The sequence below is a fragment of the Oncorhynchus keta genome, chromosome 23 (assembly GCF_023373465.1).
Source record: "Oncorhynchus keta strain PuntledgeMale-10-30-2019 chromosome 23, Oket_V2, whole genome shotgun sequence".
Classification (NCBI taxonomy): Eukaryota; Metazoa; Chordata; class Actinopteri; order Salmoniformes; family Salmonidae; genus Oncorhynchus; species Oncorhynchus keta.
This window is the reverse complement of record NC_068443.1, coordinates 43,188,352-43,194,351: the sequence shown is the minus strand read 5'-3', so window position 1 is coordinate 43,194,351 and position 6,000 is coordinate 43,188,352.

Below are 6,000 nucleotides of genomic sequence, written 5' to 3'. Positions count from 1 at the left end.
TTCCAAAACTGTCAAAATATTGTCTGTGAGTATAACAGAACTGATATTGCAGGCAAAACCCTGAGGAAAATCAAAACAGGAAGTGGCTTCTATTTTGAAAACTTTAAAGGGATATGAACCAGATTCCTTTTCCTATCGCTTCCTCAAGGTGTCAACAGTCTTCAGACATAGTTTCAGGCTTTTATTTTGAAAAATGAGCCAGAACGATAACATCATCATGTGAAGTGGTCACATGAGTTTTGCTTGCGCAACAGAGTTTGGATAGGTATTGCTTTTCCCTCTCCTACTGTGAAAGACATTTGCGGTTGATATATTAGCAATTATATATTTTAAAAACAACCTGAGGATTGATTATAAAAAACGTTTGACATGTTTCTGTGGACATTATGGAAACTATTTGGAATTTTCGTCTGCGTTGTGGTGACCACTCTTTCCTGTGGATTTCTGAACATAACGTGGCAAACAAACGGAGGTATTTTGGATATAAAAATGATCTTTATGGAACAAAGGGAACATTTGTTGTGTAACTGGGAGTCTCCTAAGTGAAAACATCGAAGATCATCAAAGGTAAATTATTAATTTGATTGCTTTTCTGATTTTCGTGACCAATCTACCTGATGCTAAGTGTACTTAATGTGTTGTCGTGCGATCGATAAATTTACACAAATGCTTGGATTGCTTTCTCTGTAAAGCTTCATTTCAAAATCTGACACAACAGGTGGATTAACAAAAGGCTAAACTGTGTTTTCCTATATTGCACTTGTGATTTCATGAATATAAATATTTATAGTCATATTTATTGGATGTAGCGCTATGCTATTCAGCAGTTGTTGATGACACTTATCCTGTTAGTGGGATTGCAGTCATAACACGTTTTTAATGGATGCCACAATATCATATTTGCACCTCTTCGATGGTCCAACGTCCCTGTCTGTTGTTCGGTGCTTTCCCGGGTAGGGGGGCAGTAAGCTCTTCGGCTGCATCCATTTCACAACTGTCAGTGTCCATGATAGCTGGGCTAACAACAAATGTAGAGTTACTGATGCTAGCATTGGATGTGCTCGTGGAAGCAGAACAACTTGTGTCATCGACAGGTGCAGTGCTGCTGGTCGTAGCAGTACTACCAGTAGAGCTGGTATGTGTTTTATGGACATGGGCCTTACATTTTTTTAACCATTAGTTCATTTTCGAGCAAAAGGAATGAGCAGCAGCAACGTTGGCTACATACGGACCGCTAGTGGAATTCCGCAAGAGTAACGGTTAATGTGATTGGATGTTAATTATTTGACTCGGCTACCTGATTATTTGACATTGTGTTGTTATTTCGCTGAACACTACATGATTACATTTTTGGCAGTGAAATGAGGCTAATCAGGCGAGAGAAACGGTCATAAAAAAAACTCACCCTATAGCCCCGTTGGAAAATCTGGACTGTTTGAAAATGTGAATCACATTTGTATTTAGCGTATCCTCGACGGCATCGGGTTCTTGGTCACCTCCTGACCAAGGCCCTTCTCCCGATTACTCAGTTTGGCAAGGCAGCCAGCTCTAGAAAGAGTCTTGGTTGCTCCAAACTTCTTCCATTTAAGAATGATGGAGGCAAATGTGTTCTTGGGGACCTTCAATGCTGCAGACATTTTCTGGTTATTTTCGCCATATCTGTGCCTCGCCCCAATCCTCTACGGACCATTTTTCGACCTCATTGCCTGGTTTTTGCTCTGACGTGCACGGTCAACTGTGGGACCTTATATAGACAGTTGTGTGCCTTTCCATATCATGTCCAATCAATTGAATTTACCACAGGTGGACTCCAATCAAGTTGTAGAAACATCAAGGATTATTAATGGAAACAGGATGCACCGGAGCTCAATTTCAAGTCGAATAGCAGAGGGGCTGAATACTTGTATGTGAATATGGTATTTGTTTAAAAATGTTTATACATTTGCAAACACTTCTCCACACTGCACAGTAGGTGATAATGATAAGAGCAGGATGTGACATGAAACGGTCATAAACGGTAATGAAGTTACTCCACAATACTAACCTAAATGACAGAGTGAAAAGAAGGAAGCCTGTACAGAATAAAACATATTCCAAAGACATGCATCCTGTTTGTAATAAGAAACTAAAAAGTAAAACTGCCAATCTTTTGGAGAATAAATGAACTATGTCCAGAATAAAACATATTCCAAAGACATGCATCCTGTTTGTAATAAGAAACTAAAGTAAAACTGCCAATCTTTTAGAGAATAAATGAACTCTGTCCAGAATAAAAAGCGTTATGTTTGAACCAAATCCAAAAACATCACTGAGTACCACTCTTCATATTTTCAGGTAATGATGGTGGCTGCAGAGGGACAAATAACACTGGAGTTGCTTACCAAGACGACATTGAATGTTCCGGAGTGGCCTGTTTAGACTTTAAATCAGTTTGAAAATATACAGCGGCTGAAATGACTGCAACACTCAACAAAGAGCTGCAGTTAGTTTCAGAGTGGTTGGCAAGGAATAAGTTAGCCCTAAATATTTGTAAAACTAAAAGCATTGTATTTGGAACAAAACACTCACTAAACCTCAACGAAATCTTGTAATAAATAATGTGGAAATTGAGCAAGTTGAGATGACTAAACTGCTTGGAGTAACTCTAGATTGTAAACTGCCATGGTCAAAACATATTGATGCAGTAGTAGCTAAGATGGGGAGAAGTCTGTCTATAATAAAGTGATGCTCTGCCTTAACAACACTATCAACAAGGCAGGTCCCACAGGCCGTAGTTTTGTCACACCTTGACTACTGTTCAGTCGTGTGGTCAGGTGCCACAAAAAAGGAATTAGGAAAATTGGAATTGGCTCAGAACAGAGCAGCACGGCTGGCCCTTGGATGTACACAGAGAGCTAACATTAATAATATGCATGTCAATCTCTCCTGGCTGAAAGTGGAGAAGAGATTGACTTCTTCACTGCTTTGATTTTTATTGAGAGGTGTCTGTCTAAACTACTAGCACACAGCTCGGACACCCATGCATACCCCATAAGACATGCCACAGGAGGTCTCTTCACAGTACCCAAGTCCGAAACAGACTATGTGAGGCACACAGCACTACATAAAGCCATGACTACACTGAAGTCTATTATTCCACATCAAGTAACTCATACAAGCAGTAAAATTTGATTAAATAAATAAATAAATAAAACGTATGGAACAACGGGGACTGTGAAGCAACAAACATTGGCACAGATATGCATACACACATGATAACATACATACTATACATACACATGGATGTAGTACTGTAGACATGTGGTAGTGGTGGAGAAGGGGCCTGCGGGCACACAGTGTGGTGTGAAATCTGTGAATGTATTGTAATGTTTTAAAATTGTATAAACTGCCTTAATTTTGCTGGACCCCAGTAAGAGTAGCTGCTGCTTTGGCATCAGCTAATGGGGATCCATAATAAATACAAAAAATTGTCAAGACTTAGAAATGTCTGTCTAGCAATGATCAACAAACAACTTGACAGAGCTTGAATATTTGTTTAAAGAATCCACTATCATATAGGTACATGGTTGCAAAGGGCATCAGTGTTTTAACAGCGAGATTTGCGAAAGCAGGAAACTCTCAGCGCAGCCATATCTGGCAGTAAATTCGGATAGAATTTTCACAGAACCGCTTGTTGCAATTTTGATGAGGCTCTCTGGTTCAGATATCGGTAAGTGGACTGGAGAGCATGAAAGGGATTACGAATCCAGTTCTTTGGGTCATCCGTTATGGGAAAGTACCTGCGTAATTGCACACCCAACTCAGGTGCATCGCTATATCACATTTGACATTGTTCGTAAGCTTGAGTTCATTTGCACACAACAAAATCATACAATGATAGAAAGACCTGTGTTGTCCTTGTTAATGCAAGCAGACAAGAGCTCCAACTTCTTAATCATAGCCTCAATTTTGTCTCACATTGAATATATAATGTAATGCTAGATTTAGATCATTCAGGTGAGAAAAAACATCACCCAGAAAGGCCAGTCGTGTGAGTGTAACGGTCCTTGTTAATGCAGACATAAGAGCTCCAACTTCTTAATCATAGCCTCATCGTGTGAGTGTAACGGTCCTAGTTAATGCAGACAGAAGAGCTCCAACTTCTTCCAACAATCATTCAGGAAAGAAAAAACATCACCCAGAAAGGCCAGTCGTGTGAGTGTAACGGTCCTTGTTAATGCAGACATAAGAGCTCCAACTTCTTAATCATAGCCTCATCGTGTGAGTGTAACGGTCCTTGTTAATGCAGACAGAAGAGCTCCAACTTCTTAATCATAGCCTCATCGTGTGAGTGTAACGGTCCTTGTTAATGCAGACAGAAGAGCTCCAACTTCTTAATCATAGCCTCATCGTGTGAGTGTAACGGTCCTTGTTAATGCAGACATAAGAGCTCCAACTTCTTAATCATAGCCTCATCGTGTGAGTGTAACGGTCCTTGTTAATGCAGACAGAAGAGCTCCAACTTCTTAATCATAGCCTCATCGTGTGAGTGTAACGGTCCTTGTTAATGCAGACAGAAGAGCTCCAACTTCTTAATCATAGCCTCATTGTGAGTGTAAGTTAATGCAGAAAAATCACTTCTTAATCATAGCCTCAAAGTGTAACGGTCCTTGTTAATGCAGACATAAGAGCTCCAACTTCTTAATCATAGCCTCATCGTGTGAGTGTAACGGTCCTTGTTAATGCAGACAGAAGAGCTCCAACTTCTTAATCATAGCCTCATCGTGTGAGTGTAACGGTCCTTGTTAATGCAGACATAAGAGCTCCAACTTCTTCCAACAATCATTCAGGAAAGAAAAAACATCACCCAGAAAGGACAGTTGTGTGAGAAAGTCGTCATCATGCAAGCGGTCAGACAAGTGAAAATTATGGTCAGTAAAATGAGCTTGTCTCTCAATAAAAATAAAAAAAGTGCCCCTTGATAACCAGCGCACTTCTGTATGTTGTAAAAGCGTTAGATGGTTGCTGCCCATATCATTGCATAGAGCAGAAAAACGTCCAAACGTCTTTCAAGCAGTCAGGCATTCCCTTTGCAACAAGAGCCTCTCGGTGGATACTGCAGTGCACCCAAGTGGTGTCGGGAGCAACTGCTTGCACGCGTGTTACCACTCCACTGTCTCCCTGTCATGGCTTTTGCACCATCAATACAGACACCAACACATCTTAACCACCAAAGTCCATTTGATGTCACAAAGCTGTCCATTACTTTAAAAATATCCTCTCCTGTTGTCCTGGTTTCCAGTGGTTTGCAGAAGAGGAAGTCTTCCTTAATTGACCCCCCATGAACGTAACGGACATATACCAGGAGCTGTGCCAGGCCTGTTGACTCATCCAGCTGTAACAGACATATACCAGGAACTGTGCCAGGACCGCCATGTCTGTTGACTCATCCAGCTGTAACAGACATATACCAGGAACTGTGCCAGGACCGCCATGTCTGTTGACTCATCCAGCTGTAACAGACATATACCAGGAACTGTGCCAGGACCGCCATGTCTATTGACTCATCCAGCTGTAACAGACATATACCAGGAACTGTGCCAGGAACGCCATGTCTGTTGACTCATCCAGCTATAACAGACATATACCAGGAACTGTGCCAGGACCGCCATGTCTGTTGACTCATCCAGCTATAACAGACATATACCAGGAACTGTGCCAGGACCGCCATGTCTGTTGACTCATCCAGCTGTAACAGACATATACCAGGAGCTGTGCCAGGCCTGTTGACTCATCCAGCTGTAACAGACATATACCAGGAGCTGTCCCAGGCCCGCCACGTCTGTTGACTCATCCAGCTGTAACAGACATATACCAGGAACTGTGCCAGGACCGCCATGTCTGTTGACTCATCCAGCTGTAACAGACATATACCAGGAACTGTGCCAGGAACGCCATGTCTGTTGACTCATCCAGCTATAACAGACATATACCAGGAACTGTGCCAGGCCTGTTGACTCA